The sequence below is a fragment of the Eublepharis macularius genome, chromosome 13 (assembly GCF_028583425.1).
Source record: "Eublepharis macularius isolate TG4126 chromosome 13, MPM_Emac_v1.0, whole genome shotgun sequence".
Classification (NCBI taxonomy): domain Eukaryota; kingdom Metazoa; phylum Chordata; class Lepidosauria; order Squamata; family Eublepharidae; genus Eublepharis; species Eublepharis macularius.
Window position 1 is genome coordinate 31,453,383 of NC_072802.1, and position 22,719 is coordinate 31,476,101.

The window sequence follows — 22,719 nt, forward strand, 5'->3', positions numbered from 1 at the left end:
CCCTAGGGTGAGCTAGATCTCGGACGAGGGGGGGCTCTACACAGCGAGTCTCCCCCCGATCCTTGAGGTCCCACCTTGCGACGGGTCGGCTATAATCTCTGCGGCAGTTTTGGGGCCAATTCGGCTGGCATAAGACCTACATACCCAAGCATCGATTGGGGGAAGAAGCTGAGAGGAGAACTTAAAATCGAAACAGCGATTACAACCCGAGAAAAGTGAAGAGAAGGTAAAGATCATTATCTTCTGAGACGGGACAGATTGATAAAAACAGAGAGGAAAAAAAGTAGATTTTTAAACTGCAACAGACTAGTGAAAAGGAGGGGAAGACTCGGCAGGAATCGAATTTAAAAAGAGACTAAGTTTAAAGAAGTTATTAAAGAAATGGGACTATTGTTTTGAATACCTGTGGCTTTGGAGCTGTGAGAAAAAGACACCATCGCGAGATCTGCTGTGGGAAGACGGGAGACAGGAAGTGCGTAATAACAATAGAGTGGCTGGAGAGAAGCGGCCCTTGCTGGAGGGCAGGAAGTAGGGAATCGCCATTTTTGAAAGGGGAAGGGTCGCGGCTTCAGCGGAAGAGGAAGTAGGCCATCTTGGATTACAAAATCATAGAGAAACCATAGAGAAAAGACGCCCGACATTTTGGACTCTTTAAAACTTAATTTCTATAAGAAGACCGGGACATTTAAAATAGAAAAACGTTAAATTTTACGCCACGGAGTTAAGGAAGAGAGCGGATTCGTGGGAGCGAGCTAAAGCAAGCCCCACGATGTCAAAAAAAGAGTGGCAATCGGCAATAGAAAACCTGGATAAAAACCTGGACAAAAAACTTTTAGATATGATTAAAGAACTTAAGGACACGAAATTGGAGCTGATAAAAGAGGTTAAAGAGGTTACACAGACAGTAAAATCGGAGCTGTCAGAAGTGAAAAAAGGTATGGAAACAATACGAAGTGAATTACAAGGAACGCAGCAGAGAGTTAAAACAGTAGAAGACGCGATGGAGAATTTAGCAGACACGCAACAAACAGAGATGAGATTGGTGAAGGGGAGAATGTCAGTTGCAGAAACTAAACATATGGAGAAGCAGCTACGTTTTCGTGGCTTGCCAGAAGTGGAAGGAAAGTCAGCGCAAGAACAGATGACTGAGGTGTTGGCTGAGTACCTGGGGAAGGAGGAGGAGGAAGTTGTGGCTATCCTAGATGTGGCATACCGTGTGAATTCGAGAATAGCAACCCAGAGGAAACTACCAAGAGATGTGATTGTGCAGTTTACAACACGAAATATGAAAGAGAGGATTGTGACAAAACAGTTTCAAGATCCATTGGAGATTGATGGCAAGACGATTATTATAATGAAGGAACTGCCCAGATCAGTGTTACTGGACCGGAAAAAATATAAAGTGCTAATTCAGATTTTGAAGGACATGAAAATCAGGTACAGATGGGAGTTACCGGAAGGAGTGTCCTTTGAGTTTGGAGGGGCCAAAAAACGCATCAGATCTGAGCGAGAGATGGAGCGATTTATTAAGGACAATGAAAAAGACTTACCAACAAGATCATGAGTATGGAGTGTAAAGTATTATCTTGGAATGTAAATGGACTAAACTCACCGAATAAGAGGAAAAATACTTTTCACTGGCTACTAAAACAAAAATGTGACATTGTTTGTTTGCAAGAGACCCATATCAGAAAGCAGGATGTAAAATATTTAAAATCTGGAAAATTGGGCAAAGAATATGTAGCGGCCTCCAACAAGAAAAAAAGAGGAGTGGTGTTGTACATAAAAGAGGAGCTACAGCCAAAATTTGTTATGAGAGATGTGGAAGCTAGATTTGTAGCAGTGGAATGTATTTGGAATTTAAAGAGAGTGTTGGTAGTCGGACTTTATGCACCTAATGGTGCAAAAGAAAGCTTCTTTGAGGATTTAAGGAAGCATTTAGACGATCTTGCATACGACCAGATAATTCTTGCTGGAGACTTCAATGGAGTGACAGACTTGGAACTAGACAAAAAGACTACAACGGCACAAAAGAAAAGAGGACTATTACCAAAGCTTTTTTTTGAGTTGATTCAACAAGAGACTCTTGAAGATGTATGGAGGAGAGAATATCCTAAAAGCAGACAGTTTACTTTTTATTCTGCAAGGCATTCTACATTATCAAGAATTGATATGATCTGGGCCTCAAAAGACTTAGCATTATGGACTAAGGAGGTAGAAATAATGCCTATGGTAGGCTCAGATCACAACCCAATTATGTGGAAATTTGGAAAAAAGAGAAAAAGGAAAGCATGGAGAATAAATGAGGACTTGTTACAGGAAAGAGAGAATATGGAAATACTGAGAAGAGAGACAAAGTTTTTTATACAATACAACGTGAATAAAGAAGTACCAACCAATAAAGTTTGGGATGCTTACAAGGCGGTTGTAAGGGGCATACTAATGGACTTAAATGGTAGAGCAAGAAAGAAGAAAGAGGAGAAAAGACAAGAGATTGAGGAGAAAATAAAAGCCAAAGAAACACAGCTAAAAAAGAGACCAGGGAAAAAGAAGGTATACCAGGAAATTAAAATACTTCAAGAACAGCTAACAGCAATGAGCAATAAAGAATTGGAGTGGAATCTCAAAAGACTGAATCAAAAAGCGTTTGAGGGTGCTAATAAACCTGGGAAGTACCTGGCATGGCAATTGAAGAAGAAAAGGGAAAAGAAGATAATAAATAAAATTTGCGAAGATAACAAAACGTATTTGGAGCAGGCTACCATTAGTAGAGCCTTTTATAAATTTTACGCTAAGCTGTATAATAAAAAAGAAGTAAACAAAGAATCAATAGCGTCATATTTGGAGAAAACCAAACTTCCAGAAATCTCGGAAGCTTGGAGAAATAAGTTGAATAGTGAAGTAACTGACGAGGAAATAAGTAAGGCAATACAATCTGCAAATCTAGGAAAGGCGCCAGGGCCAGATGGACTTACGGCTAAATTCTATAAGACAATGGCTAATGAACTGGCACCATTCCTAAAAGAGGTGATGAATGGGGTTTTAAGGGATCAAAGGATTCCAGAAACTTGGAGTGAAGCGAATATATCATTGATCCCAAAAGAGGGCCAAGACCTGACTAATGTGAAAAATTATAGACCTATATCGCTACTCAACAATGACTACAAAATTTTTGCGAAGATATTGGCGGAGAGATTGAAGGGGTGGCTCTCGGAAGTCATAGAGGAGGAACAAGCAGGCTTTTTGCCAGACAGACAAATAAGAGACAACTTAAGGACAGTGATCAATGCTATTGAATATTATGACAAGCGTTGTGACAAAGAGGTTGGTTTCTTCTTTGTTGACGCTGAAAAAGCGTTTGACAATTTAAACTGGGACTTTATGTTTGCCACTATGGAAAAGCTACAATTGGGAGAAAGATTCATCAGAGCAATTAAGGAAATTTATAGAGACCAGACTGCAGCAATTGTGGTGAATGATGAATTGACCAAGAAATTGACGATAAGTAAAGGAACAAGACAAGGTTGCCCGTTATCTCCATTGTTGTTCATTTTAGTATTGGAGATTCTGATGATACAAATACGTCAAGATGATGAAATTCGTGGAATAAAAATAAAGGACTATTCATACAAGGTCAGAGCATTTGCGGATGACATAATGTTAATTGTAGAGGACCCATTGGAGAACATGCCAAGAGTGATAGATAAGATCAAGGAGTTTGGAGACTTGGCAGGTTTCTTCATTAACAAAAAGAAGTCAAAGATATTATGCAAAAATATGACTAAGCAGAAACAACAATTGTTAATGGAAACAACGGATTGTGAAGTAACAAGTAAAGTGAAATATTTGGGAGTCGAATTAACTGCAAAGAACATAGATCTATTCAAAAACAATTATGAAAAACTATGGACTCAGATAGAGAGAGACTTGATTAAATGGAATAGATTGAATTTGTCGTGGTTGGGTAGGATTGCAGCAGTTAAGATGAATGTGTTACCAAGAGTAATGTTTTTGCTACAGACAATACCAATCATCAGAGACTCCAAACAATTTGAAAAATGGCAGAGGAAAATATCAGATTTTGTTTGGGCAGGCAAGAAGCCTCGAGTGAAAGTGAAAGTTTTACAAGATGCAAAGGAAAGAGGCGGAATGCAACTGCCCAATCTGAGACTTTATCATGATGCAATCTGCCTAGTTTGGTTGAAAGAATGGATGACATTAAAGAACAAGAAACTATTAGCCCTAGAGGGATATAAAAAAATATTTGGATGGCACGCATATTTATGGCATGACAAAGTAAAGGTCAACTCGATGTTCCTGCATCACTTTGTTCGGAGAAGTCTATACATAATCTGGAAGAAGTACAGAATTTATCTACAAGAAGGAACCCCTTTGTGGGTGGTTCCATATGAGGTGATAGACCCGAGAGCTGTTGATAATGAACAACAATGTTTAACGTATAAAGAAATAACTAAAACTGAAGCATCCAAACTTAGAATAAAGACACAAGAGGAACTATCACCTAACTACGATTGGTTCCAGTATAGACAGATCAGAGACTTATATAATTCGGACTCTGTAAAGGGAGGTATACGAATAGAGAATTCGGAACTAGAGCAGACCCTTCTTAAAGAAGATAAGAAAAGAATATCCAAGGTATACCAAGTACTGTTGAAGTGGTATACCGAGGATGAGATAGTTAAAACACAAATGGTGAAATGGGCTATAAACTTTAATAAAGAAATAACAATGGAGGCATGGGAATACTTGTGGAAAACTACAATGAAGACAACGACATGTATTAATATCAAAGAGAACATTCATAAAATGATCTATCGTTGGTACATGACACCAAAGAAGATTGCGCTAGGGAATTTGAATACTTCTAATAAATGCTGGAAATGTAAGAAGCATGAGGGCTCCCTCTATCATATGTGGTGGTCGTGTGAGGTAGCCAGGCAGTACTGGGGGGAAATAATAAGAGAAATGAGTGAAATTTTACAATTTCAAATTAATAAGAACCCAGAACTCCTGCTACTGAACTTGGGAATGGAGGGAATTCCAGCCCAACACAGGACGTTGATATTTTATATGACAGCAGCAGCTAGACTTTTGTATGCGCAAAAATGGAAAGTACAAGAAGTGCCAACTATGGAAGATTGGACTTACAAATTGCTGTATATGGCTGAAATGGACAAGATGACAAGAAAATTGAGAGATCTGGACTCAGGGCAGTTCAACACAGACTGGGAGAAGCTGAAACAATACCTGGAGAAGAAATGGGAGGTGGGAGGAAAACTGTGGCAGTTTGAGAACTACTGAAGTATTGAAGTAGAGGGGGGAGACTTTACCGGGGGGAGAAGAGATAAATGTGAATTAATAAGCAGTCAGATTAATAGATTGACATATATATAGATATATGTAGGTTAACAAACAGAACATAGAGAAAATAATTAATTATAAGGACTAAATATAAGGAGCGATTAACTAACAATATTTTCTTTTTTTTCTGACAAGTTTTGTACCAAACTGAATGTCTGAAGATATAGATGGGTCAAATTGATTGACTACGTGAGGAGAGATATATAGAACTATTATAAAAAGATAGAATGAGTAATATATATAGAGAATAAGTCAAATTGTTTGATATAAACGAATGTATGATCTATATGGTTTATGATATATAGAAATACCTGAAATTGAAAAATTGGGATAAATTGTTTATCTAAGATAGAAACAAAGGCTTACAGTTTGGGCATATAATGTTAAAAATAGTTAAGGATGTACTGCTTAGAATAATGGAGAATATATATTTGTTTTAGATAGAGGAAGCTAATAAAAGTAAGGGAAAGGGGACAAAGGGTTGGAAAGCTGTTGGAAGTCAACAAAAAGGGGGGGGAAAGGGAGGGGGTTAGAGATGAAAAAATTGGGGAAAATTGAATGTAAATGTGGAAATAATGGATTCTAACCCAATAAAAATTTTTCAAAAAAAAAAAAAAAGAATGTGAACCTAGCGATCATTTCTTTCAACATACAAATCTGTATTTTCCCCCCATAGCCTTTATTTTGAAGGAGATGTTAGTTGATGGTAATAAATACAGCCTGTATCTGTTTCATCTGGGTATTGCAGAAGACAGGCCTCTAAGATCATCTTAATCTTTTGAAGATCCCTATGGTATAACTAAACACCTGTGCCTAACTTTGAGTTGCCCTTCCTTTTGTGGATTTAAGTTAGATCCCCTCCACATACATCCCATGGTATTATTTGAACATAGAGGATATTTTTGAGTGCATGTGTTTGTGTTCATGAATAAGATCTTTGTTTTTGTTGTTGTTTTTTTTCCAAAGGATAACCAAAAAAAAAAGCCAAGGCTATAAATCCCAGTGGTAGAACTTGAAGAATTGGGTTGGTGCGGTTGAAATCTTTTGAAAATTCTATAAAGCAGCAAGAGGCATTGTTCTATTCAATTTTGAGCTATTGATCCAACTGAATGCTTGTTTGGAAATTGCCTTTGCAGCTTTATTTGAACATAAGAGATACTTTTCACTCACTCTCTTTAAAGTTGGGTGTGAGGGAATTTAGTAGACAGGGGCCACATATTATGTTCATAGAATATTCATGCAGAATTCAATTAAAGGATTTTGCCCTTGAAAGAAGCCATTGCTATATATCTTCACATAGAACTTAGGAGTTTGATAACTAGTACATTTGTACCTATCCTTTGTGGGGGGGGTATGGCTCAGGAGTAAAGTACATGCTTGGCATGTAAAAGACGCTGAGTTCGATCCTTGTCATCTCCATTAACATCTCAGAGCAGAGCCGAAAAAGAACTCTGGATGAAAATTTGGAGAGCTGCTAGAATTTATTGCACTCAGCTAGGTGGGCTCAGCAGCTTCCTTTGTGCAAACAGCAACACTTCAGGGGAATAAAATAAACCTGGGTATAGGGATGGAGTGACATTTGTCTGTCACATTTTTATCATGTTCTCCCTCCAGTGAGCTAAAGGGCATACACATCATTCTCTCAGCTCTTACAGTTCTTCCCACCTCCATTTTATCCCTACAAAAATCCTGTGAGCTAGGTTGAGCTGAGACAGAATAATTGGCCCAACTCAATGAGTTTCCCTGGCTGAATCCAGTTTTTCCCAGTCCTTGCCACTATGGGTCTCACCACACGAGACAAAATACACTTGAATTACATGGGTAATTCGAGTGTATTTGAGTGTAATTCGAGTGTAATTCAAGTGTATTTTGTATCGTGTAGGAGGCTAAAAAATGCGGCCTGGTACTGCAGCCCCCAGAGCTAGCCAATGTTATTGTAAGAAAAAATCCATCAAAAAGAGGTCAAGCAAAAGCAGCAGTCTGGGAACAAGGAACTGGCTTTGCTGAATAGAGAGCTGTTAAGCGGAATGCTATTATTTCCTCTTTGCTGAATTTATCCCTGAAATCCAACAATCCATTTTTATTCCTCTTTTTAAGAATCTGAGTCAGTTTCAAATCAATTCCTCTTTCATGAAGACGAACGTTCAATTTAGATCTCAAAGAAGTAATGTATTTATTTACATGGTTGAAAAATTAAGAACAAGGTGAGCCATTAAACAAACAACTAAATACAAGCCAGGACTCTAAACATACCCTTGCTGCATCAGACTGCTTTTACTTGTTGTATCATATTGCAGTGTCACAACAACAAGCAGAAATCCACAGATGACTCCACACTATAACATGGTAAAAATCAAAAACACACAAAAAAAATTCAAGTATGTGGTGACAGCTGCAAGACTACTATATGCAGCAAAATGGAAGACAGACTCTTGCTCCGATATGTCTGAGTGGATAGATAAAAGTATACGAATATGTATTGATGACCAAATTAACTTCTTATGTCCATAATAGACCAATATCTGAAGGTGGAAAGATTTCATTGATGTACTGCTTAGAATAATGGAGAATATATATTTGTTTTAGATAGAGGAAGCTAATAAAAGTAAGGGAAAGGGGACAAAGGGTTGGAAAGCTGTTGGAAGTCAACAAAAAGGGGGGGGAAAGGGAGGGGGTTAGAGATGAAAAAATTGGGGAAAATTGAATGTAAATGTGGAAATAATGGATTCTAACCCAATAAAAATTTTTCAAAAAAAAAAAAAAAAGAATGTGAACCTAGCGATCATTTCTTTCAACATACAAATCTGTATTTTCCCCCCATAGCCTTTATTTTGAAGGAGATGTTAGTTGATGGTAATAAATACAGCCTGTATCTGTTTCATCTGGGTATTGCAGAAGACAGGCCTCTAAGATCATCTTAATCTTTTGAAGATCCCTATGGTATAACTAAACACCTGTGCCTAACTTTGAGTTGCCCTTCCTTTTGTGGATTTAAGTTAGATCCCCTCCACATACATCCCATGGTATTATTTGAACATAGAGGATATTTTTGAGTGCATGTGTTTGTGTTCATGAATAAGATCTTTGTTTTTGTTGTTGTTTTTTTTCCAAAGGATAACCAAAAAAAAAAGCCAAGGCTATAAATCCCAGTGGTAGAACTTGAAGAATTGGGTTGGTGCGGTTGAAATCTTTTGAAAATTCTATAAAGCAGCAAGAGGCATTGTTCTATTCAATTTTGAGCTATTGATCCAACTGAATGCTTGTTTGGAAATTGCCTTTGCAGCTTTATTTGAACATAAGAGATACTTTTCACTCACTCTCTTTAAAGTTGGGTGTGAGGGAATTTAGTAGACAGGGGCCACATATTATGTTCATAGAATATTCATGCAGAATTCAATTAAAGGATTTTGCCCTTGAAAGAAGCCATTGCTATATATCTTCACATAGAACTTAGGAGTTTGATAACTAGTACATTTGTACCTATCCTTTGTGGGGGGGGTATGGCTCAGGAGTAAAGTACATGCTTGGCATGTAAAAGACGCTGAGTTCGATCCTTGTCATCTCCATTAACATCTCAGAGCAGAGCCGAAAAAGAACTCTGGATGAAAATTTGGAGAGCTGCTAGAATTTATTGCACTCAGCTAGGTGGGCTCAGCAGCTTCCTTTGTGCAAACAGCAACACTTCAGGGGAATAAAATAAACCTGGGTATAGGGATGGAGTGACATTTGTCTGTCACATTTTTATCATGTTCTCCCTCCAGTGAGCTAAAGGGCATACACATCATTCTCTCAGCTCTTACAGTTCTTCCCACCTCCATTTTATCCCTACAAAAATCCTGTGAGCTAGGTTGAGCTGAGACAGAATAATTGGCCCAACTCAATGAGTTTCCCTGGCTGAATCCAGTTTTTCCCAGTCCTTGCCACTATGGGTCTCACCACACGAGACAAAATACACTTGAATTACATGGGTAATTCGAGTGTATTTGAGTGTAATTCGAGTGTAATTCAAGTGTATTTTGTATCGTGTAGGAGGCTAAAAAATGCGGCCTGGTACTGCAGCCCCCAGAGCTAGCCAATGTTATTGTAAGAAAAAATCCATCAAAAAGAGGTCAAGCAAAAGCAGCAGTCTGGGAACAAGGAACTGGCTTTGCTGAATAGAGAGCTGTTAAGCGGAATGCTATTATTTCCTCTTTGCTGAATTTATCCCTGAAATCCAACAATCCATTTTTATTCCTCTTTTTAAGAATCTGAGTCAGTTTCAAATCAATTCCTCTTTCATGAAGACGAACGTTCAATTTAGATCTCAAAGAAGTAATGTATTTATTTACATGGTTGAAAAATTAAGAACAAGGTGAGCCATTAAACAAACAACTAAATACAAGCCAGGACTCTAAACATACCCTTGCTGCATCAGACTGCTTTTACTTGTTGTATCATATTGCAGTGTCACAACAACAAGCAGAAATCCACAGATGACTCCACACTATAACATGGTAAAAATCAAAAACACACAAAAAAAATTCAAGTATGTGGTGACAGCTGCAAGACTACTATATGCAGCAAAATGGAAGACAGACTCTTGCTCCGATATGTCTGAGTGGATAGATAAAAGTATACGAATATGTATTGATGACCAAATTAACTTCTTATGTCCATAATAGACCAATATCTGAAGGTGGAAAGATTTCATTGATAACATAGCCTGAAGCTAAGAAAAATCAAGAGCAATTAATATGAAAATAAAGTAATCATAATATAAAGACTAGAGATGGGCAAGAATCTGAATATGAACCAAAAAAACCCCATGAACCAGCCTGGTTCGTGGTTCGTGGTTCGTGGTTCGTGGTTCGTGAACCAGTGGTTCGTGGAGTCTCATTTCCATGAACTTCCACAAACTGGTCTACTGGTTCATTTGGTTTGTTTTAAAGGGTAATGCCCCTTTCCCTGCCACTGCAAAGGAAGGGAAGGTGTTTTTGGCCTCCTTCAGTGCTGTGCAGGCCTGCAGGGCAGCCAAAAACGTCCTTCCCACCCCTCAAATGGCCACCGTGGATCCCCCCTGCTGCCTACCAGCTGATAGTTTAAAGGGACCTGCCACTTGCAAGCAGCAGGAAAGGGGCCTTTCAGGAATCCATTCCTGAAGAAGTGCACACCCCTAAAATGATCAGCTGCTTGTTGGGGATCTCCCCAACAAGCAGGGTTTTAAATGCCCCTTTTCTTGCAGCTGCAGTGCTAAGTGGCTGGAAAGGGGCATTTAAACACAACAAACCACGGTTTCATGAACTTGTCCCAGTTCGTGGGAGTTTGTGGTTCCTGGTTCGTGAAAACGGCATGAACCATGAACCACATGGTTCGGGTTTTCCATAGTTCCTGCCCATGTCTAATAAAGACCTTAAAAATGTTGAATACAAAACATGAAAGAGATGACTGATTAAAAACTATTGATATTAAATTTTAAGTATAAGAGGAGAAGGAGAAGAGAACCATAAGCTAGTTGTGTTGCCACATATTTTGAATATACTTTTTTGTTGTAGTTTAAATTTTGTATTTCGTATAAGTTTCTATGCACTTTCTACTGCTGTTTCTATTTTTCTTGACAAATAAAACTTAAAAAACCAAAAACTGCTCAAATGAATGAGAGATCAAAGTGAATCCTTCTTTTGAAAGAGGAAAACAGAATAAGTAGAACCAATTGCTATATCTAAAAAAGAAAATTTCAGGAAAAGAAATCCCCCCCCCTTAACAATCCTTATATACAAGTTGCAGGACCTCAGACAGCTCCAAAGCAAGTGAGAGCGCGCCTGCCTGAGTTCTTATATACCAGACATACACAAACAGGCTTCATCTTTCCAAGATACAAAATACTTCCTTAAATATGTGGCGTGCTGGGAGATTTTTTGGCCTTCCTGGGCACATCTGTAGGAAGGGCTTGGGTTATCATGATCTCTGGAGACAATATTGGGAGGGTATCACTGGATGACAGCTTAGGAGGGCAGGCTGCTAATTCTGGCATTTAAGTTTTGAGGGAGTATTTCCTTTCCATTTTGCCCCCACACACACACACAAAGTAGGTCACAGGTTCAACTAGGTGGGTCTTGCCCATGGTTTATTTTTGTCTGTATTGATGACAGCTCATGGTGTTTCTTCCTTTTACACTTCATCTTTCTCATTGAGTGAAGTCTTAAGACCCAGGACTATAGCACTCACTGAAATTAACATTGGGGCTCCCATGTATTTTCCGTGTAACCTTGTTGTTTTGCCCTTTAAAAGATTGATTAGACATGATGTTTTCTTCAGCCCTAAAATTTAAAGTTAAGCTCCACATGATGATAGAGATCCATGATTTTGATCCTTAAAAAGCAGCCATTGTGTGTTTATGAGAGACTGAGGGCCAAGCTACAAGTGACAAATGACACTTGAACAGCAAGTGTATGTCTCCCTGTTCACTTGCCCTCCACTCAATCCACTTGCTGTTCAAGTGTCATTCGTCACTTGTAGCTTGGCCCTGAGAGACAGAGACAGAGAAAAGTTGGGGATGGGGGGCTAAAAGTGCAATCCTAAGCAGAGTTACTCCAGTTTAAGCCCATTGATTTCAATGGGCTTAGAGTGGTGTATCTCTTCTTAGGATTGCACTGTAAATCTCCCCCTCCAATTAAAACTGTCTCCTGGGCTACTTGGAACCCTCAGAGGGAAATGAACAGATTTCCATATTGGGCCTGTCTTTTTTCTAAACCTAACCCAAAAATATTTCAGGGTAATCAGTTTCAATCTGAAAAAATGGTGCTGAGGGAACTATTACCCCTCCGAGCCATTTGGCAATAATAAAAATGTTTAAAACAATGTCCAGGTGGTCTCATAGTGATGCCAATAAGTGCAACTTCCTGATGAACTCATTCTATCCACACCCACCTTTTCTAAAGGAGCAAGGCAACAGCTTAAAGCTTGGCTCCAGATATAATGGGTACAATATCCCTGCCTGCAGTACACAGCACTACACTGGATTGGGACCCAGGGCAGCTGTGCTGTTTTTCTGGGCACACATGTACACCCATCTCCCTTTTCAGAATCCATTGCATTTAGTATCTATTTGCTGATTTTAGTTATGCAGTTGCAGCCTGTTTCAATATTTTCAGTGCTTAGTTCAGTTTAAGTTCAACGCAACTGTAGAGTTCTTTGAAGTACTGCATTGCGTCCCACCAATGATGAAAATAGGTTATTGACTTCAAGTTTCATACAGTCTTAGAGACTTTTGCAAAGCAGTATTGATCCATCTTCAGTTTAGAAGGTCAGCATAAAGTTTACTGGGGAAACTGCACAAGGTTAGGTATCATTACCTGCTTATTAAGTGCTAAAAGCAGTTTCCACACAAGCTTTGCTGTTGTCAGCAAATTGGCCTAAATATTTGAGTTGTAGAGGTTGGTGTAGCTTAGTAGCTGAAAGGCACTACTATGAATTAGGAATGCCCTGAACTCGCTAGGTGGTCTTAGACAAAGCTATTATGTTTTTCATCCTCAGTCCCCTTCTTCATCTGTGTGATACAGGTGATAATAAAACCTCTTACAGGGTTGTTGTAAGATATAGCAATGTTTATTTTCAGTAGATACCCAATGAAGGAAGCTTTGACTCTATAAATCTTATACTCTGGAAATCTTGTTTGTCTTTAAGGTGCTACTGAACCCGAATCTAGCAATGTTTATTTGTTTTCCAAAATCTGTATCTGACTTTTATTTTTGTTGTAACATATAAAATGTCCAAGACAATAAAATGAGTAACTAGTATGAAATGGTCATTAAAAATAATAAAAGGAGCAGTTAACAAGTTAAATAGACTTTTTAAAAAAGCCTTAAAACCAGCAGTTTGCACCATCAGTAACCCCCCCCCCCCAACTGATTAAATTTCATCTCTTACACAAACACAAGGTCAAGGGATAGAACCATTAAAAACCATAAAAAGTCCTCAGTAGAAACGATAAGTCTTAATGTGCTTTTTTAAAGGGATAAGATAACCTGGAAAAATCAGTTGGTAAAAAATTCTCTGGCACTCTTGTTGATAGGTGCATGCTGCAGAGGATGTACAACTTCTTTAGTTGTCTATTTGTTTCCAGTCTCTATTAAAGATGCTGCTGATTATTACCTGTAAAATACTTCATGATCTGGGATCCACATACCTGGAAGATCATCTCTCCTTGTATGCATTTTGCAAACGCTTTTGTTTGTACTTTAATATTTTAGAATGGAGAATTCTTTTTTTCCTGTTGTCTTATTTTGTGTTAGGTTTTATGGGTGAGCGTATGTAGTAAACTGCTCTGGACTTCAGAGAAAATGGGATGCAAATGGATGAATAAATGAATCCGTTCCAAAAAGTTAAAAGTGAATCCCATAATCCAGGGGCCACTGCAGAAAAAAAACCCTGTTCAGAATGCTCCACACCTTCGGCTTTCTCGCGTGAAGGCAAATGGGCAAGATACATGAATAGAAATGGTTCTTCAAGTATTCAGAACCTAATTTGTTCAGAGCTTTAAAAGTCAGCAGAAGATAAAATACAAAGTTCTTTCAAAGCTTTATAAAAATTATGACGTTGGTGATGATTTTATTACATTTCCAAAATTGGAAGCTAAGGAAACATTTGGTTATAAAAATGTGCTCTTGCTGTCCACGTTCTATAAGCAGTGGGGAGTTCAGTGCACCCTTTGCAGAGGTTAGCTCTCTTTAGAAGGAAAATCAATGGCTTCTAACGTCTATATAATCCATTTATTTGCACATGTACAGATTGAAATGATTGATGTTGGTAACTTCTGCTCCTTTGTGCTAAAGTTGTTCATTCAGGAGCCTCTCAAAGGGGCAGCCTCGCTGGCTGGAAAGAGATCATAGAAGAAGACCCACGCAATATGACTGCGAAAACCATCTTAAGCAGGTCTATTCAAAAGTAAGTCCCATTCTATTCAATGAGGCTTACTCTCAGGAAAGAGTTCTCAGGATTGCAGCTTACATTTCCGATGAACAGTTTCTGGTTTTTTAAAAAAAAGTTAATCTTGAACATATTCTTAAATAATAAACCTTTAAACTAGGGTTGGTTTTGAATTTCCAGTCCCTATAGTTTCTACTTGAAAATCCTCTTTTTGATTCTACTTTTTCCCATGTGCAAATTGAGCCCTTGCGGTTTTGTCCTCCTGTCACTTTCTCTTAACTTGCTCCAAAATATCCCCATCCATGTATGCATTTTTAACATTTGGGCATCAGCAAGGTTGTTTTCACATGTGCAAAACTCACAGAACGAAGCATCTTCCTAGCATGATTTCCTGGAATGATCCCCTTTCATGGTGCAATGACATCAGAATTCATGCCATTAAATGGGATCGTGCCAGGAAATCATGTTAGAAAGACACTTTGTTCCGTGAGTTTCACGCAATCATCCAGAGGCTTTGGTCGTGTGGAAATGGCCCAAGTCAACATTACACATATATTCAGCATATAATTGACATTGTACGTAAGAATACAACTTGAATTGTATATAAAACTGTACAATAAGTACAATCTAAAGAAATCTACTACAACCAACTTCTTAACGCAAAGAAGCAAAATGATTGGCAAAAATAAAAATGAATATAAAAAGAGATAAAACAAGGAACACTCACTCATCCCCACTCTGAACCTTGCTTTATTCCCCCTTCCATACACATGCACACTAAGACTTAGAATGGCACTGTGGAAAAATCTTTCTGGAGCTGCCAAGAACCACTCCAAACCCCTGGCCAAGATTCTCCTGTGGGCCCACCTCCTTACACTATCAAGATGCAGTGTAAACATCAACATGAAAACAAATTACATGACTTCCCCAGTTCTTTGGTCCTTCAAAATAAGTAGAGCCTCTTGTGTTCCTTCCTGCTCAACAGCCTTGAGTCACGGTCTCTCAGCCTCAATTCTCCATGTACAACATAAGGACAACATTGGTAAGGCCTTAGAAGGGTGTTTCAATAAATAATGAAGTGAAAGCTATATAATGACAAATAGGATTGCTAACTTTCAATTATATAGGTCAGCAACAGTAAATCGATCTTTCTACAAAGGCTGGCCCATTATCCTGGTTTTTGAATAGCTGAAGAATTCAGGGTTGGGGTGCCACAATTGCTATAAACTTTCAGACTACTCCATTACTTAATGGTGCTTTATAATAATGAAGGCAGCCCAGCAACATCCTTGACTTTTTTGACACTGCCAGTCAAATTTTCCCTCGCTGGTAGGCATTGATTCCAAACTCCTCAGCTACTGAGCAACTTGTAATGAATAAATCAAACCGTCTTTAAACATGTTAATAGTCTTTATCTCTTACATCCCCCTTAAGGTGTAAAAACTTAATTGATATATTAGGAATATGGAAATTAGGATTTCAAAGTAGGACAGGGATTGGAGGCGTAGAGGGGAAATGCTGACAGGAAATAACATTGCTCAGAACTGGGACAGTGGGAGGGTAGACCGTGTTTGGAGGAGCTGAGTGATCCAGAAGGAGCCCAAAGGAAAGTACAGGGTGAAATAAAGTTGGCTTTATGAAAAAAGAGATGCCAGAAAGAGCTCAATTTCTTTCTTCTCAGCCCTAAAATCTTTTCCTTAATTCAAATAATGTGATTGCTGGTTGTGATGACTCCGCCCTAAGAGCAGGAGTCCAGTAGCACCTATAAGACTAACAAAATTTGTGGTAGGGTATGAGCTTTCGTGAGTCACAGCTTCACTTCTTGATTTTTCTCTACCCTAAGAGATACTGAGTGTCTATATCCTGTACACGCTCAAAGGGACTGTGACTCAGGGCCAAGCTACACATGACGAATGACACTTGAACAGCAAGTGGACTGAGTGGAGGGCAAGTGAACAGGGAGAAATACACTTGCTGTTCAAGTGTCATTCGTCATGTGTAGCTTGGCCCTCAGTTGTAGAGGATCTGGTTTGCATTCCAAAGGTCTTGGGTTCCAGCCCTGGCAATTGCACTTAACGAGTCTCAGGAAGCAGATGCTGGGAAAGGTATCAGTCTCCCTGCTACCCTAGCAATCCACTCCCAGTAAGAGTAGACAAGCAAGTGACAGGTCAGTGGTCTCACTCAGCATAAGACACCTTCATATGCTCATTTTCATATTTCATAGCTGAACCTTGTTCCTAATATAGGATTCTGAATGGGGATGGTCTATATGTTCAACTATCTCTAGTTAACAAGGACTAACCGCCTCAACTATCTCTAATTAACAAGGACAGCCTCAGTACCTGGTATCTTTCCCTGATAAATCACTGTTCCTATTGGGTTTCTTAGGGAGATTTTTCAAGATGCCCTCTTGAAAATGTTCTTTTGTTGGGTCTGCAACAACAGCATTCAATTCCCTTCCTCCAGCAGCAGAATTATTGTGATAAAACTCCATCCTAGACCTAAATGCATTCGTGGGAGCACATTAATCGAGCTTATGCATGTATGACAAAATGTATACAGGGATCCTTTCATGTGATTAGGAACCAAGCTACAAGTGACGTCTGATGGGAGTTGGACACGTGTCAGGTTTCCAAAAGTTTAGATGGTTCTCCAGAAGCCCTCTGGCTCTCCAAAAGCCCCCCAGCAGGTGAAGCAGGTACATGGTTTGCAAGGCGCAGGAAGCTTCCCAAGCAGGAGGGGAGCCCTGCTCCTGCTTTGCCACCGGTAGCAACGCACCCCTTCTGGCCTCTGCGGCTCCCCTCCTGCTCTGTCTTGGACTGGAGATCCACATGAGATCCTGCAGGAAGCGGGGCTGCTCAGGAAGCTTTCTGCACCTCGCGCTCCCTGAACCTGCTTCACCTGCCGGGGGGGCTTCTGGAGAGCCAGGCACCGGTGGAGAGAGGCAGGCGGACCTGATCCCATGGGAGAGGAGCTGCAGAGGCCTCCTCTGGATGACAAAGCAGGGACAGGAAGAGCCCACAAAGGCCGGGCGGGCTGTAGCCAGAGTGCACAAAGCAGGAGCGGGAAGCTTCCTGAGCTGTCAGAAGTAGTAAGAAAGGACGCCTACATTTCCATCTAAACTTTTGGAAACCTGGCACATGTCCAACTCCTGTCAGGCATCCCTTGCAGCTTGGCTCTACAAGTCCTGACAAAATCAGAGTTCTTGATGGTGCTGAGAGAGTCATACTACTGTCCATGTGTAGGCTCTTTGCATAAGACCCAGTGATTGCACATAGGATGGGAGTGAACCGTGCTAATCATATTCCCTCTCTTTCCCCATACATGTTTACTCTACTCTGACTAGATATCTGGAAATATTCATGTCTGTCTGTTCTGGGCAATGATCATTACTGCAAAACAAGGAGTGCATGCATCCTTGCACCCCAAGAGTGTCCCTGGTTTCAGCTGTATAGTGTTCATTTTCTGCTGCACGATATGAAAAAATCTGAACCAATAACACTCTACAGTTGACTCTCTCTCCCAAGGGCATTTTAATGAGAGAAAATTGCTTGTTACCCAACTTGTTTACCTGCGTTGCAATTAAAGTAATGAAAATGTGTTCGAGATTAATCAAAAAGAGCTATAGATATTATGGATAATGAAATCTTCCTTTGCTGACTCCATCTATGCACAAGTGATTTTTTAAAGTAGATTGCAAATTAATTTTCTTTAATTTTCAGCCTTTTTCTGTATTCCATTTTGCTGCTGCATGCAAAGCCACCTGCATATGTGTAAACTTCTTAACTTTTCCATCAAATATTTTCCAAACCTTATTTAGGGGTGGGGAAAGGAGGAGGGGAACAAAACACTCATAAATTCTAACATAGCATAGAGAACAGCCATTTACCTTAACACTGTAAGTGTTAAGGTAAACAAAAAATGAATGCATAAAGCTGCCTAACACTGGTCCATCAAGGTCAGTATTGTCTATCCAGACTGGCAGTGGATCTCCAGGGTCTTGGGCAGAGGTTTTTCACATCACCTACTGCCTGGTCCTTTTAACTGGGGATTGAACCCAAGACCTTCTGCGTGCCAAGCAGAAGCTCTACAACTGAGCCACACACACGCACGAATACCTGGTACAAAGCTTGTGGTCTTCAACTGGGTACCCTTCCACATCAGGAAAATTTTTGATAGAGAGAGAAGACTATAACTCTAGACTGCCATTTTTTCCATTCCCAATAGTTACTATGGTTGCCAACAGGCTTGGAGAAAAATAGCCTGTTCCTACAATACCGGTTTAATGCATGGACATGGACATCTAATGGTTTTCAAGGCATGGAGGAAAATAACATCACTTGGTAAATAGTATTTCATTAAGACTCTGTTAAAAAGACATTTTTTTCTCCAAGTAACTGGCAGTCATAGTAATTACCAATAGTCTGAGATGTTCAGTGGTATTATGTCTTTTGCATAAAGATCCCAGGTTCAATCCTTGGCATCTCCAGCTAAAAGGATTAAGATACAATTGATAATAATAACATACTTTGTCAACTGCTCTGAGAGGGTGTTAAATTGTCCTGAAGGGCGGTATGTAAACCGATTATTATTATTATTATTATTATTACTACTACTACTACTACTACTACTACTACTACTACTACTACTACTACTACTACTATATGAAATTCTTCTACTTGAGATCCCAGAGAGCTGCTGCAAGCTATAATAGACAATACTAACCTTCATAGACCAGTGATATGACTCACTGTAAACCAAGTAGTCATATAATTTTCATGTTCTAATTATGGGAATGCATGGTTTTGTAAACAAAAGAATACTGTCTTATTGACTTCCTTAAAGAAGAGAATTACTGTTGGGGGTTTTTTTCTCCAAATTTTGTTTTGCTTTAACCTTCAAACACTCTTTAAGAAAGTCACATTTTGTTTTTATAGGGTCATTGGACTAAAGAACCATAATTCTTCATGACATGTTACCCATTACATTCAAACATTAATTAGATTATATAAGGCAGAAATGCTTTTCATTCCCTAATTATACCTACACCACATAAAATAACCCTTTGGCTTTCCCCGCCTCTAATATAATTAATCCTATTATGAGAGTAACTGTTTCATGGCATTCAGAAGAAACAATAATGTAATGGAATTTATACTCAAATCTGAAGTTTTATATCAAAGTTCTTCCATTGGTTTCAGCAATTACTTAGAACAAATTACCACTAATTCCAGTGGAACATGTTTTAACGTAATGTTTTTGTTCCAGGGCACAATGATGTTGCAGTGAAAGTGGCTTTCCCTATTCAGTTTAGCAATGGAAGCACATGTGCTTTTCCTTTCAAATGTGCCCATGAAGTGAGCGATTGGCTTTAAATACAGGGTAAATGGGCAGGCATTTGAAGACAGGAAGTTACACTTATCAATTCAAGATGAATCAGGGTTTTCTTCAGCCACACAAACCCAAGTTCATGGATTAGCTCAACTGCATCTTAGCAAGCAGCGACTGCCCCATAACATACCTGCCCATTACTGTCAGAGCAGAAAAGCAAAAGAAAAACCCATAAGAAGAACCCATAGCAGCATTAGGAGTTTAATACTAGGTTTTCTGTACTGCTTTGTTAATGCAGTGGGCTGTCCACTGCTATCTGTAGATCCAAGTCCTGTAAAAATGAGGGTGACCTATAGCCATCAAGAGCAGATGTCCTAGATGCTGAGACCAATGTATGTGTCTCAGCTGTGAAAACATACATGAATCATGGAAGATCACCTAATTCTTTCTAGTTGGTTGGTGGAGAAGGGAGACTTCCATAGTTGGTGCAAGTAGTCTCCCCTCAGTTCAAGCACATCTGAGTGGTGATGCATAGGATGAATGCACGAGTATGGTGCAGTGGTTAGAGTGGCAGAGCAGGATCTGGGAGACCCAGGTTCAAATCTCAATTCTGCTGTGGGTGATCTTGGGCTAGTCACGCTTCCTACCTCACAGGGTTGTTCAAATCTCAATTGGGCTAGTCACGCTCTCTCAGCCTATCCTACCTCACAGGATTGTTGTGAGGATAAAAAGAGAGGAGAACAATGTATGCCACTTTCGTTAATATTTGAATAACATCTAAAAAAACATCTTTAAAAAGCAAATAAATAAGTCCCTACAGAAGGCTACTGAGTTCAGGACACATTGAACACTTGAGTGTATAATGCAAAATAAAAGCTATCAGCCTCGGCAAACTTTGAAGCCAGTGAAAGTGCCCCTTAAGTTGGAGGAAGGCTCCTTGGGCTGGTGAAAGGTTTCAAATGTTGATTGACAGGATACAAACCGTTGTGCTGGCTACCAAGGAAAGAAATGGCTCAGATATACATTTCATTTCTTTCCCAGCATATAAATTGCCCTACCTTCAGCAAAAGAAATGTTCCTGTTGACTCAATATTATTGAATGCTACAGCTAAATCCAGACCTTTTGTCCCATCCTACGTGTGAGCGGTCAATGTGCTGCATTATTTCTTTGAGCTATGGCTCTTCCGGGCAAACTTGGATACATAGGGATTAATTGCCCTCTGGATGAAGGATGAGACTCTTTCTTCATTTTGTGGCTATTAACTTACAAATATTCTATAATATATCAAGGAGATGATTTTTCTAATTCCATGTTGGCACAATATCTATTAAACTATAATTGAACTTTAATGATGTGACAGATACAAAAATAACTTCTTTAATTGAAAAGACAGCATTTGAAGCCAACTGCCGACTATGTGCCTTGGACTTGCTGAAGTTGTCATCTGTATTTCTCCCACCTGCCCCATTACTTCGACACCAATCTCTTGGATAATTATATTGGCATATGCCAGCTGATCTGTTGCATTAGACTCAGTTGTGGGATTCTGTGAACTGCTGAAATATTTGAGTGCCATTGTCATAAATGGAAGCTTTGCCGCTTGCCTCCAGGTTCTTGTATAGAGAAATTCCATGCATTTAATTGTTCAATTTGTATCCCTTCCAAATTCCTTCTCAATAGGAATTCTCTCCGGTACAGGCCATTTCAATCTGAGTTCCATCACAATACTGAACTGCACACATATCCTTTTTGCCCATGTTCCATTGGAGTGTCTGATATTTGAAGAGTGGGGTGCACATCAAATATGCATTTGAAATGGCTGTTGAGCTGCTGTGTTCAGTGTAATTCTGGAGCCCCCATTACATGTTAATGCTCAAGGTGCCAGTTGAGGCACACTGCATTTGAGGTAATGTTTTTGCAAGTGCACAACTTAGTTTTGAAACTCCTAAGCTTTGCAAATCGATATGTCTTTTTATTTGATACATCAATTTGATCTCTTTCTCTAGCAACTCCTCTAAAAATGCTTTGCCAGCAACTGCCAAAAAGTGCTTCCATATAGAAACAGGCATGTGAAACTTCCAATAGAAGCCTCACTCCAGATAATCAGCTCCTTCACATTTGTTATATTTTGGGGTCAACGGATGGGACTACCAGAATGAGGAATGTCTGAAAACGACTTTAATGAAAGAGCAACTAAAACATCTTGCACAGCAGTCTCTTGGCCTTGTTATAGAACTCACTACGGTAATGTGATCTTGGGGTCCATTCATTACCAGCTCATCATCCTGGAGCTAAACTACAAGAGACAAATTACACAAGGATGCTTATGTGAAGGGAGTTGCAATGTTAGCAGAGAAGCTGAGTTTTAAAAGAGATTAGAAGGCTCTATCAATTTCCCCTCTCTACAGAGCCCCCAAAGATAGCTCCTCAGAGGGTTTATTTCCTGTTCACCTCCTAGAAGGGGAGGTGAAACTGACAGAGCCTTTGGGAGGCAACAAGGAAATTAACAAACCCTCTGAGGAGCAATCTTTGCTGGCTCTGTAGAGAGGGGAAATTGAAAAAGCCTTCCAATCTGTCTTTTAAAACTCAGCTTCCTGGCTAACATTGTGACTCCCTTCACATACACATCCTCATGTAATTTGTCTCTTGTAGTTTAATTCAGAGATTCTGTATCACTCTGGTTTTGATCTATAAAGTTCTCAGCAGTTTACTTTCAGATCTTCCACTGAGATATAATGTCAGCTGAGAGAAACCCACCTAACATTGTGACTCCCTTCACATGCACGTTCTCGTGTAATTCGTCTCTTCTAGCTTAGCTCCTGGTCACAGTACAGTCTCACATGTGCAGGCCTGCCTAGGAGAAATTTCAAAAGCTCCTATGGGTGCTGAAGGCACTTCCCCACCCCCAGCACATGCTTCAGTTTCTCATTATTTTCGGGGGGGGCACCTTCCCTCAGTTCTCTCTCTGCTACTGCAGAAAGTAAACACTTCTGTCTAGCCCTTCTAGTCATTGTTCATTGAATCAGATAAAACATTTCTACTTTTCCTCAAAAGTCAAAACTCTATTTTTCACTATTTCCGTGGTGGGGGGAGGGGGGAGG